At 46.4% G+C, this 13,688-nt stretch overlaps 1 long non-coding RNA gene across 1 annotated transcript; it reads right to left on the reverse strand.

Annotated features, from left to right (window-relative positions):
• Positions 1-6,908: 6,908 nt before the first annotated feature.
• LOC132081604 (uncharacterized) lies at positions 6,909-10,529 on the reverse strand. Its single transcript, XR_009419694.1, has 4 exons — positions 10,283-10,529; positions 9,595-9,658; positions 8,822-8,897; positions 6,909-8,704 (listed from the first exon to the last, which is right to left on the reverse strand). It is a non-coding gene; the product is annotated as an uncharacterized LOC132081604 (long non-coding RNA).
• Positions 10,530-13,688: the final 3,159 nt, after the last annotated feature.

Genomic DNA, 13,688 nt, shown 5'->3' on the forward strand with positions numbered 1-13,688 from the left:
CTGTGGCCTTTATTAGCAGTGGCACCTGGGTTACAGAAAGACAAAGTTAAGTGGCTCTGAGTGCAGTGGATCACCTTGTATGCTGTAAGCCATGGGAATGCCTCTGCTAGGCTTCTGAGACACCTTGGGAGGGGCTCTCAAACAAATAAAGACCCTTTCTCACCCTGCTGCCTGCAAACCCCCTCTCAAGAACTCCTAACTGGATGCCTGCTCACCCTCCCTCTCCCAGTAACCATCCTCAACTCACCTGAAGCCTCAATCTCAAACATCATCCTTGACACTGGGCAGATCCCTCTTGTGACACGATGAATCTGCTGCGAAATTGTTGTGCTTGAGAGCTGAGCAATAACAACCAATTCTCTCCACTGCTCACGTTGACTGCTGGCATCCAGATTTACTTCCTAAAAGAAAGACAAAGAACAGCAGTGTAACAGAGTCAGTTGAGAGGTGTAACAGAGTCTGCTGCAGAGGCAAATGGGGCCTCACCTACTCAGGAGAATCCCCACACCTGGCATGGGGCCCTCTGGCACACATTTAATCCATCTGAACCTGAAAAAAAAGTTAGGACAAGAGTCACACTGTGGCAGGATAACTGATGAGCTCCAGATATGATGTGCCCATCTACAAATCCCATCTAGAGTCCAACTACACCCCACATTACAAACTCCAAGTCCCTGGGACTTCTCCTATCGCACCAGGCTGTGCAGCAGGGCAGAGCAGCTCCGGCACAAATGTGTGCTGAGAGCCATGACACAGGATAGGACAGACAACGGGGACACAACAGGAACAGAAATCTCTTGGCAAGGAAAACGGCTGCAAGGACTGAGAGAATGCAAAAGGAGATGAGCGAGCTGAGACCGATGGTGAGCTGATGAGGCTCAGAGAACCCTGGAGGAAGAAGATGATTACTGAATGATTTATTCCAAGAACAGCAAAGACTGATGCCTAGGAATCCTACAGTCAAAATCCTCTACCTAACCTCGTAATATTACAAGTCCTAATCCACCATAATGGATCCAGGTGGGGCACAGCTGTCCATACAGCTCAGAACAAGACCTGAAAAGACGTCTGACTGGATGCTTCCAAAGAGAGAAGAGAGTCTGATGCTTGTCTGAGCTCCCTAGTCAAAAGTTCTGTGGCCTGGGCGCCAGGCCAAGGAGTGCAGAGATCACAGATGCTACCAATGATGCCAGGGTTTCTGACAGGACCCTCAAAGTGGAAGATATGGCATACGCAAACAACACATAATGCACAATAGAGAAGTGACACGAGACACACCGGGACTGCTCTGCCCTGCTGCACACCTCAGCACTGCAATCAAAAGTGAGACTTGGCTTTTATGGGGCCTAAGGGGCCACTTCATTAACACACCACACCCCCCCCCCCCAAAATTGGACTCAAAACCCCCTCCCAGGAATTCCCAAACCAGCACCCTGCTTTCATCCCCTCTGTGGGTCACAGCCCTCTACTTATCTCTCAGACATCTGGGGATGCTGGTCCCTGTCAGGTGCAAAGAAAGGCCACCTCGTCAGCTGGGAAGGTCCTGCTGGCACCGGGCTGGTGTCTCTCAGACAGCTAGATTAAAGAGAACCAAACATCAGGGCCTGATCTTGGCACCGCATTGGCCAAAACCCCACCACTCTGCTACTCACCGCGCTCCTAAGAAGGCCCGGCACCTCCTAACCCTGACCCTCTGCCACACGTGGAATGCGTCTGCACCTGAAAGAAAGTTAGAACATATGTCAAACACCACCAGGGTAACTCACAAGCTGCAAACACCTTATGTCAATCTAGGAATAGCATCTAGAGCCCAAGTACAGCCAGCATTACAAATTCCAACGCCCCACGGTTTCTCCTACTGCAGCAGGCCATGCGGCAGGGCAGAACACCTCCGGCACAAATGTGTGCACACACCCGTGACACAGAAAGTGGCAAACAGGGGGGACATGAAACACGACACATCATGCTTGTGGTGAGGGTCTCGAGGGGAGAAGGCAAAAGGGACCCCAAAGACACACTAGGGAACACAGAACACTGGACAACACAACACAGACCGGAGCTGTTCTGCACTGCCCGCCTGAAAGCTGCCATCAAAAGGAGAGCCTCTCCCTTTAGCTGTCCTAAGAGGCCTTTGGAGAAGATTGCTTTTCTGGCTGCCAATTTTCAAATCTGCCCCAAGAACTCCCAACCCACTATTCTCTCATCTCCAGGCCAAGGCCCTCGACTTATCTTTTGGATGATCGGTGATGGGAATCCACGCTGCACCTGAAATGAGTCTGCCTCGGAGGGCCTCGTGATGGCCTGTGAGCCTCTCGGTGAGCTACAATAAAGAAAACCAAAACCAAAGTATGAGTCCAGAGTTATGTGGGCCAAATCCCTGCAAGTCAGCTACTTGCCCTCTCCTGAGTGTGCCTGGCTCCTTCAGGCTCCAGCTTCATCATGATTCCAAGGCCTTCATTAGGAGTGGCACCTGGGTTAGAGAAAGGCAAAGTTAAATGGCATTCCCCTGAGTGCAGTGGATGACCTTGTGTGCTGTAAGACATGGGAATACCTCTGCTAGGCTTCTGAGAAGCCTTGTGTAGGGGAGGCCTCAAATAAACAAATAAAGACCCTTTCTCACCCTGCTGCCTGCAAACTCCCTCCCAAGAACTCCTAACTGCTCACCCTCCCTCTCCCAATCACAATCCTCAACTCACCTGAAGCCTCAATCTCAAACATCATCTTGGACCTTGGGCGGATCCCTCTTGTGACATGATCAATCTGCTGAATAAAATGTTGTGCTTGACACAGCTTGGAATTTCAGGGAGTTGCACTCCTCAATTAAAAAAAAACAAAACAAAACAAAAAAAACCCAACAAAACCAATCCCAAAAACAAACAAAGAAAAAAGCCAAACAAACAAAACCCACACAAACAATAAATCCCAAAACACCTAACTCCCCACAGAAACAAAAAAACCACAGAAAACATCAAAAAATCCAAAACCCCCACAAAAACCAACTAAAAACCCCAAAATGAAAACCAAAAAAACCCAAAAATTCCACCAAAAGAAATCCAACCAAAAAAACAACCAGAGCAAAACTAAAAATTACAAAAGCACCTTACCACTCCTAAACACAAAACCCAAAATCACAAACCTAAATACTCCCTGTATTCCATGCTGTTTTCTTCACAGAATCTTCCAAGCCTCTGTGCTTTAGATGCCCAGAAACACCTGCTGAAAAGATGCTGAGACGGGCTGAAAAAGCCTCTTCACTGAAATGAGGAGAGCTCTTAACCCAGCACATCCCAGAGAGGGAATGAAGCCCCTCAGCCACGGCTGGGGTTAATATACCCCTGATTGTGCCCGCCTCTCGTTCCCATGCCACCCGGGAAAAGGGAGGGGGCGAATCCCACCAAGCCCTCAGAGCAGCTACAGCTGTTTGGCTCCTCTGACTCACATTCAAGGGCAGTAAAGGGCTTGTTATAGAAGAAAACTTTTCAGAAAAGTAACAGTGCTTTCTTTTTTTGCAACAACTACTTGGAGCAGAAGAACAGAAAACTGGCAAGATATAAAACTTTGTGGTAAGGTTACATAGCTAGATCAATTGGGTAATTGGGTAATTTGCTGTTACCTTACATAATTATTCTGTGTTTAACAAAAGCCATCTAATAAATTCACACCCAAAACTCCAGCAGCCCAGCTGGCCCTACCAAATCTCTATGTTTATGCATACAGTAAACAAAACCAAAATCCCAGTAATACCTATCAGAAGTCTGTGAAAGAAACCTCTTGAAATTGATCCTACCTCAAATACAAAACAACCCATGCAAAGTTAGCTTGACTCAATAAACAATTTACACAGAGCTAATAACACCAAGAAATAAAACAGCACACCATATACCACCAAAGAATATAATAGTGAAGAAAAAAGAAACCACTTTTTTTTTTTTTTTTAAAGCTTTTGCCAGGACTCCAACAACAACTTCTTCTCCTTCTGAAATGTCCCTTCTCCTTCCCAAATTCCTTACAACTTCTGAGTTTACATCCAAGCAAAAAGCAAAATTCGTGCACTTGTGCGTTCGATGCTCCTGCCAGATTCTCTGTTTCCCTCCACATCTTCTTACACTTTCAGTCTTCACTCTGTCCTGCCGTGATGAGTTTGACGGACGAATTGGTAAACGTTAAGAGAGGATTTCCCTGCCTCCCTCCCCAGAGCTGGTTTCCTTAGTGCATTTCACTCAATCCCAGGCCGGCAACGATGCACGCTCACCTCAAGCGTGCAAGGCTCACAGCTGCTCGGCTAAACTCGGCTCTAATCGGCTAAACTCGGCCATTGTCATCTGCATTCGGCTGGACTCGACCCTTCGGCACGGATCGCCTCGCTTCGGCCGAACTCGGAGCCGCTCTCTGCGCTCGGCGCGCCTCGGCTCGCTTCGGCCGAACTCGGAGCCGCTCTCTGCGCCCGGCGCGGCTCGGCTCGCTTCGGCCGAACTCGGAGCCGCTCTCTGCGCCCGGCGCGGCTCGGCTCGCTTCGGCCGAACTCGGAGCCTCTCTGTGCGCCCGGCGCGGCTCGGCTCGCTTCGGCCGAACTCGGAGCCTCTCTGTGCGCCCGGCGCGGCTCGGCTCGCTTCGGCCGAACTCGGAGCCGCTCTCTGCGCTCGGCGCGCCTCGGCTCGCTTCGGCCGAACTCGGAGCCTCTCTGTGCGCCCGGCGCGGCTCGGCTCGCTTCGGCCGAACTCGGAGCCGCTCTCTGCGCCCGGCGCGGCTCGGCTCGCTTCGGCCGAACTCGGAGCCGCTCTCTGCGCCCGGCGCGGCTCGGCTCGCTTCGGCCGAACTCGGAGCCGCTCTCTGCGCTCGGCGCGCCTCGGCTCGCTTCGGCCGAACTCGGAGCCGCTCTCTGCGCTCGGCGCGCCTCGGCTCGCTTCGGCCGAACTCGGAGCCGCTCTCTGTGCGCCCGGCGCGGCTCGGCTCGCTTCGGCCGAACTCGGAGCCGCTCTCTGCGCCCGGCGCGGCTCGGCTCGCTTCGGCCGAACTCGGAGCCGCTCTCTGTGCGCCCGGCGCGGCTCGGCTCGCTTCGGCCGAACTCGGAGCCGATCAGTGCGCCCGGCGCGGCTCGGCTCGCTTCGGCCGAACTCGGAGCCGCTCTCTGCGCTCGGCGCGCCTCGGCTCGCTTCGGCCGAACTCGGAGCCTCTCTGTGCGCCCGGCGCGGCTCGGCTCGCTTCGGTCGAACTCGGAGCCACTCTCTGCGCGGCCCGGCTCGCCTCGGCCGAACTCGGAGCCGCTCTCTGCGCTCGGCGCGCCTCGGCTCTCTTCGGCCGAACTCGGAGCCGCTCTCTGCCCTCGGCGCGGCTCGGCTCGCTTCGGCCCAACTCGGAGCCGCTTTCTCCGCGTTCGGCTGAGCTCGCCTCGGCTCGGCTCCCTGACGGCGGGCAAGCGGCGCCGCCTCACGTTAAACTCGCCCGGCTCGGGGCTCTCCTGCTGCCGCGTCCCGCGGGCGGCCCGGCCATCGCACGGACACGATCGGGAGCGCGGCGTGGCACAGGAGCTCATTGGGCAGTGACCGCACTCGCGCTAATTAGCGCGCACGAGAGCAGCGGGCTCGGTTCGGCTGAGCTCGGCTCCGTTCAGGCAGCCTCGCAAGCCTGGCCTCGGTTCGCTCGAGGCCGTCAGGTTCCGCCGGTCTCGCCTTGGTTCGGCCGAAGGAGGCGTCGTTCGCTCGTGTTTTTACAAATATCTTTCTATATTGACTGTATATTTCTATATTTAATTTTATACTTCTATAATACTTCCATTATTCCAAATAAAAACCCCGTCTCTAACCAAATAAATAAAAAAACCCTTCTTTTAAAGGATACTGAAATATTTTTTATTTATACTTTGTATAATTATACATTCATATTTTAATTTATCGTTTCTTTGGATGTATTACATTAATAATGATATATTATATATATAAAATTTTAAAATAGATTTAAATCATTATTTAAATTATGTATAATATCTACTGCTACAACTAATTTTTTCTGATATTTTAAATTTTTATATTTATCTGTATGTATTTATTATATATTTCTAAACTTAGATTTCTACCTTTATATTATTTGCATTTATAATTTTTACAATCAAAACACTGCCTATTGACCAATAAAGAAAACCCGCTTTATTTAAGTATTTTAAAAATATTTTCATGTTTATAATTTTCATATTTATATTTATAATTTGTTCAATATTACATGAGAACACACCTGCTCCTGCACCGCCGTGGGGCCCCCTCTCCTGGGGACCTTGGGGTGCCCCAACGGCATCAGAGCCCCGAGTCTTCACCCCCTTCTCCTCTATTTAGAAACTACACTGGAACTTTTTTCTGGAAATAAAGACATTACCTAAATCCTCTCCCCGTGTCCTAGACAGATGGATATTCAGTTATTAGTTGGCTGGGCAGCAGTTTCTTAAATAGAATGATAAACAAGATGTGAACATTTCAGCTACAAGCAAATAGGCAAATCTGAACAAGGTACTGGTGGGCGACCACTGAAGTTATTTTGAAGGAATTTTTTAAACAATAAAATATTGATACCACAAAAATAAAGCAAAAAGCTAACTACTGGCTAAGAAAAAATTAACTTTTGACAGCAACAACATTCCAACCACACAGGCTTTTTCCCGATGTCATACCTTATAACTACCTCTCTTGGGAATTCTCATCATGTATCCCAAAAGGAATAAATACCTCAGAGCGTCCTAAAGCAAAAAGTAGCACACGTGAGCTCCTCACACTCCCGGGAGGCCTGCACAGCGTGCACTGAGTCTGCAACAAATTCTGCTCAGTGAGAGTCTGCAAACAAAGGTTCAATTGATGAATTGAACTGATTGTAAAGGGAGGTTTTCTAAGCACAGAAGCACAACAAAGAACAAGCAAAAACAATTCTTAAAAAAAACCTGCAAGTTTTATTTAGCATATATGCGACTGATTTCCACCCTGTGGCTTCTCACTTTGATTCGCGTCTGTAGGTTCAGGAAGATGACAATGCACACTCTGCCCTCCCTGAGCCCCCCACAGCAGCTGAGCGCTGCTCCGTGCGCTCAGATCGTCAGGAACTGGATTGCCCGCATGGACTGGAACTGCTCTGCTGCAGATTCAGGAGAGAGAGGCTGGCTGAGGCGTCGTCCCAATTCCATTTCTGTGTGACGAGAAGCGGTTTGTTCCCAACGGGTGCAACAATCCCCAGCTCGCTTCCATGGTGAGTACCGATGGCACACAAATGGCAGCCTGAGGAAATCGTGTTCTGGGCTCTAAGTGGTCGGGACAGGGTCTGATTTTTTGTTTTGCATCTGTATGATGATTAGTACGACAGGGCCCTGATCGATGACATGGCAGCACAGAATTAAAAACTCCTCAATAGGATTACATCGACTTCTAGGAAAAGACAAAAGCCTAGGACCCTTCTGAAATCTATTTTTAATGCGAAGCACACGGATTGTCACTATGCTGTGCCTTCCAGCTTTTCAAAGCAGCTTACCTCTGAAGACCAGAAAACATTTATTTCTACAGAAACAATGGGCAACCCCCAGCCTAATCTCAGCGCTACTGTTTAATAGGGGATCTGCCAGCGTGCCAGTCCAGCTTCAAGTGTGCTTTATTTCAGTCTAACATCCCCTCAAAATTCTTCTCACATCTCCCAACCCTGACATCTTATTTTTCCCTAAAGCTTCTCATCATTAGCAATTTCCAAGTAACATGGTATTTTTACAACATTCAAAAATGTCATGCTGGACTGTGCTAGAGAGTAATTTGCAAATATAAGCTTAGCAAAGTTTGAATTGACTTGTCCAGAGAAAAAACCTACAAGTGAACACCTACACCTGCCTACAAAGAGCTAACAAGCCCCTGGCAGCTGCCAGCATCAAAGCACAGCGGATGTTTCTAATACAGGGTAAGGATAACAATATCACCTTTTGTTCTCCCCAGCTTGTTTTCCCTGCAGTCATATTTTGCTTCTTATGATTTTTTTAGTCTCTGCATCTTCTTGGACAGCACCGAGCCCGACGACAAGGATACGAGAGTCTTTCCCTGCCGTAGGGAGAGAACCAGGAAAACAGTTAAAATAAGAACAGGGTAGTTTGAAATTCATACTTCCAATGAGAAGCAGCGCCTAACAAACAGAACAAAAGTAAACAAAGCATGGTACCTCCCTGGGGACAGAAGACTTACAAACTCTCCAGGATTTACAATTCTAGCGACCAACCCCTTCAGGACGGCAGCCAAGTGTCCCATGAGGTGGTGCTGCACCAAAGAACGATCTGAGAGGTTCCAAAGAGTGAAATGCACAATATTTTGCAAAGCCGTAAAATCTTGCAAAATAACAAAAATACAATAGATGTAAACTACAGGGTAAGAGTACAAGTGTTCACTTTAAGAGCTGGAACCATCCAGGTGAGCACCTGATAACTGGATCCTCACCAGAGTTTGAACCCTTCAGGACACAGAAGGGTTTTCCCCAGAAATTTCACAGACTGAGTTTTGATACAAGTATACTTGCCAGACCCTCAGAAACATCACCCATTCTCCAGGTGTCTGGAGAGAACTGCAAATGGCTCTCACGTAGTTTGAGCTAGCTCTGTAAGGTCTCAGGGTGAATTTCACCAGATGCAACCAAACTGGGCAACTCCCAGTGGGACAGAAGGAACCCAAAGCTTGGGTTCGCAGAGCTGCAGCAAATACTGAGGAAACAAACATAACAGCGTAAAAAATAATAAACCATCCTTTTTTTTTCTCTCGCTTTTGTTTTTTTCTTATTCAGATCAGCATAGCAATTAAAGAGAAGGTGAAAAACTCACCATTACTGAACATTTCATCATCTGTAGGCTGAGCATCCTTAGCACAGAGGACTCCAAAGTTAAAATTCACCGATCCCTGGGAAATAAAACCAAATATTGTATGAGAAACAATCAAACAGCAGACGTAAAAATTTGTTTCCTCTAAGGACTTTCGGGTACGTATGTACCTTTGCATACATCCAACACATTGGAACATACACTTTATACCATCTCCTAATAAGTAAAAATTTACCTTTAAACTTTGATAGTACAGCATAAAATTATGAACTTAAATTGGTGATCTGTTATTATTAAGTTGGTGCCTAAAGTTATTTCTGCTGTCAGGTTCAAAAAAACATTAATTTTTTTTACTGGAATGAGCAATTGATTTCAAAGTCATCACAAGCCCACCAAAACACAAAGCAGTATTCACTGGATGGGTCTGTGAGCTAGAAGTAGTTAGGCTTGTACTTCCCTCTTGCTATTCCAGAACCAATAAATCCTGTCAACAAAACCAGGATCTATAGCCCACTGCTGTGAAAGATTCTACGAGGATGATGGTTTGATTTGTGTTTAGAAGTTTTGATTTGAAATGGCCAGTTCAATGGATAAAGACAGTTTAGGTAGTATTACATTGCTATTATTATTATTTCTATTATTATTTTTACTATTACTACTGCTATTGTTATCATCTGCTACTGGAAGAAACAAACCAGTAGTACCTATACTTAATTACTTTTATTTCCAGGAAATAATAAAGAAAAAGAACCAAACCAAAAAAAGTCACTTCCTACCTTTTATATCAAGGGATGAAAAATTTCTCTTGGGCTCTTCTCCAATTTATCAAGACTCATAGCACTGAAAGGCAAACAAAACAGTGCTTTATAGAAGGGCAAGTGCACATTTCAAGGCTGAACCACCAACTGATTGCAGTGACAGCAGTTACAACATGAATCCTTCCCAGAGCCTCTGTTAAATGGAATGTTCTGTGGAACTGCCGTTTCTTTCCCAAAACACTAACTTCCAACACTTCCTAATAATATTTTGTATTTTAAAACAAAAGAAGTTAGTGAGACTCTGTGCGGAGGTCAGGTTTAAATTTATTTCCTTCTAAAGCACAGAGCTCTGTTCCATCACCCTTCACTTCGGCTCTACACTGAATCGTGGTGAGCATTTGAGGAGTGCTCCATAATCAATTCCATTTCTCTCTTTTTCTAGCTCTCTCTATTCCTAAATCATTCCAGACAAGTCAAATGAAAAATGAAAAAAACAAGTTCAGCATCAAAGTCACACTTTTTCCCGTTGTCTGGTCAAGAACAGGCTCTAAATCCACTTACTGCTGCCTTCAACGATTCAGACTTGCAAAAGCATTCTTACATATTTTACAGGTTTATCATAAAACCCACAGAACGCAAGCTCTGAATTACAGGAAAAGGTACACAGGCAAATATCTAAAGGGATCACTTATTAGTAAATACATACCTTGGTAGAGATCGCACTGAGAACCTTTCTGAGGGACTCTAAGGGACGCATGTTTTCTGAGCACCCTATAAACAAGAAAAGCTAGGATATAGTACAGGACATCCCCACTTTTTCTACATATTCAAATAGTATTTTTAATAAAAACAATTCAGTTAAAAAAGAAGGAAGAAAACCAAGCTAATTTTACTCAGCTGTATTTACTGCCGATTTAGAGAAAAATCCCGGGCAGCGTCGGCCGTTGCGGCACACGTCGCGCCGGCAGCAGGGCCTGCCGGGAGTTGGAGTCTCGGGCTGGTAGCCACTCATGTGCCGCGATAGCCGTTGCGTCACACGCCGCGCCGGCAGCAGGGCCTGCCGGGAGTTGGAGTCTCGGGCTGACAGCCACGGCTCCGTCCCCCGCCACCGGGAGCTGCAGTCCCTCCCGGGCATCAAACGGGTCCTTCGCCCCAGGGCGGGGAAGGACCTGAGGCAGGACCGCTCCTCCCGAATGCCCTCTCTTTTCCCCTCCAACTCTTTTTCTTTTTTTAACGCTGTTTTTCACCCCTTTCCTTTCCCTTCCCTTCTGCTCTCCTGCTTTCTTTCCTTTCCTTTCCTTTTTTTCCCCTTCCCTTTCCCTTTCTTTTTCTTGTATTTGTAATCTTGGTTTTCCTTCCTAGCTTTAGAATCAAAAAGCAGCAGTAGTAACTTTCAGGCTACCTGGGAGTAAAAAAAAACCCAAAACTATAATGATTGAAAGAAAACTATTTATTCCCTGGGAGCCTGAAATTTTCTACTGCTGCACATGACACAGAGCTTTTTATTCCTTCTTATATACAGTTGATATTTTATACTCGCTTTATACACCGCCCCCTGCCGTCTGCACCGGCGCTCTGCAGGCAGAGTGCTGCGGCGTCGTTCGGTTCTGTTTAAATAAACTCGGCTAAATTAGGCTTGGTTCGGCTTAGGTCTAAAATCGTTTCGGTTCGGCTTTTCGTCTAAATTCGGCTTTTCCGGCTCTTCGGCTGAACTCGGCCCGGTTGGGCTAAAGTCGGTCATATTCGGCTCTTTGTCTAAATGCGGCCAATGTCGGCTACAGTCGGCTATCGGTTACACTCGGCTATCATCGGCTCTTCGTCTCAAGTCGGCTGTGTTCGGCCACACTCGGCTCTTCGTCTCAAGTCGGCTGTGTTCGGCCACACTCGGCTCTTCGGTGAAACTCGGCTATTTTCGGCTACACTCGGCTCTTCGGTGAAACTCGGCTGTTTTCGGCTACACTCGGCTCTTCGGGGAAACTCGGCTGTTTTCGCCCACACTCGGCTCTTCGGCTCTTCGGAACAATTCGGCCCGGCTCGGCTCCCTCAGGGCGGGAAAGCGGCTGTCAGAGGACCCCGGCACAGCGAGGCGTTTCCCCACATGCCTGTCACAAACCCGCCGAAATACGCCCGCCCGCGGCGCCGCTGAGACCACAGCATGTGTCGGGTACACTTGAAACGTCACAGAAAATACCACCGGGGCCGCGCCGGGGTCGGTATTCCATGCAGGCAGTCCAGTGACACCCACCCCGGTCCTCCACTTCCCCGCCCTTTTCGCCGCCCTGTTGAGAAGGTCAACCAAAAGTCCGCGACATCCGCGACGCGCCACTCCCAAGGTGGCGGCCTCTCGGCGCAGGGCTGCAGTACCGCGCTCTGCCCACAAGGCGGCAGCACTGCCGCCCGCCCCAGCCGGGGGCGCTGCGCGCCTCGGGGCTGCGGGCAGGCAAGGTGGCAAAAAAGAACAGGGGCGACCCCCGCCAAAAACTGCTCTGAAATAAATGCCAAAAACCTGCCTCTTACCCCACCAGAATCAAACAAGGCCCCTTGCTTTAAAGCCATGTTTAAATAAATTTTTTATTTCCATTTTTCGTATTTATATTCACATGCATAGCTATAGTGGACATTGATGTAGCATGTAATTTATATAACATTATTCTATTTCTATTATTTATATTTACTTATATTTTGTGCTTTTATAAATATCTTTCCACATTGATTGCATATTTCTATGTCTAAAATTACATTTCTATCATGCTTTCACTATTTAAAATACAAATCCCATCCTAACTAAATAAATACAAAAAAGCTCTATTCTTTTAAACTACATTGAAATATTTTTATATTTATAGCGCTCATGACTATATTCACATTTATATTTGCAGTTTATACTTAAGTATTATATTAATCATTATATATCACATGTATCCTATTCAAATAAGAGATAAATTATTTTCCTAATTATGTACCATATCTACTGCTACAACTTATTTTTTCTTACATTTTTAATTTCTATATTAACCTTCAGCTATTTATGATCTATTTCTATTCTTAGATTTCTACCTTTATATTATTTGTATTTATAATGTTTATACTAAAACACCTGCTTTTGCCAAATAAAAAAAAAAATCCCCTTTATTTTAAACTACTTAAAAAAACCTAGAGTATATCAATCTGGTATAACATATAACAAATGATAGATATGATAGATGTAAAATTGATATAAATATTGTAGTGTATTATAGGAAATAAATAAAAATCAATATGATCCATAACACAAGTAATACTGTATAAATGTTATATTTATGTTATTTTATATTTCAAATAATTTAACATTTCTTTATATATTTGCATATACTTGACAAACATTTCTATATTTATACTTGGGTTGCGATTTTTTTCTGGGTGTTTTCTGGGTCTTTTCTTGCCCTTCTTCGAATTTTTTCTGGGTTATTTCTTGTCCATCTTGGGGGTTTTTTCTGGGTTTTTTCTTGCCCATCTTCAGACTTTTTTCTGGTTTTCTTCTTGCCCATCTCAGAGTTTTTTTTTTTGGGTTTTTTTCTGGGTTTTTTTCTTGCCCATCTTGGGTGATTTTCTGGGGTTTTTCTACGTTTTTTTCTTGCCCATCTGGGATTATTTTCTGGGGTTTTTTTCTCGTTGCTTTCTTGCCCATCCTGGGCTTTTTCTGGGTTTTTTTCTTGTCCATCATGTGGTTTTTTTCTGGTTTTTTCCTGCTCATCTTCGTCTGGTTTTCTGGGTTTTAAGCCAAAATCGGTACATATCATGTCAGTTCATGCAATACAACCCGGCTGGGGATTTTTTATTCTAAATTTAACAAGGAGTCGCAAAACCTGGAAAGCAAAAGTCACACACACAAGGTTAAATCCAGTCAGCATGCACTCACACACGCAGAAACGAGCAGACACAGACAGACACAGCCACGTGCTCTCACACACGCTCACACAATCTTTCCACTTAAATGCTCACTGCGGCCCTTACTCGAGATGCTGAAGAACGTGCTGTGACACATCTTCTGGCTGCCGCTCCTTGAGGTAAAATGGCAGATCCTGGGGAAATCAGCAGCCTCGGGGACCTGTGAGACGACAGGAAGGGTCAAC

Source organism: Ammospiza nelsoni, chromosome 18 (assembly GCF_027579445.1).
Source record: "Ammospiza nelsoni isolate bAmmNel1 chromosome 18, bAmmNel1.pri, whole genome shotgun sequence".
NCBI lineage: Eukaryota > Metazoa > Chordata > Aves > Passeriformes > Passerellidae > Ammospiza > Ammospiza nelsoni.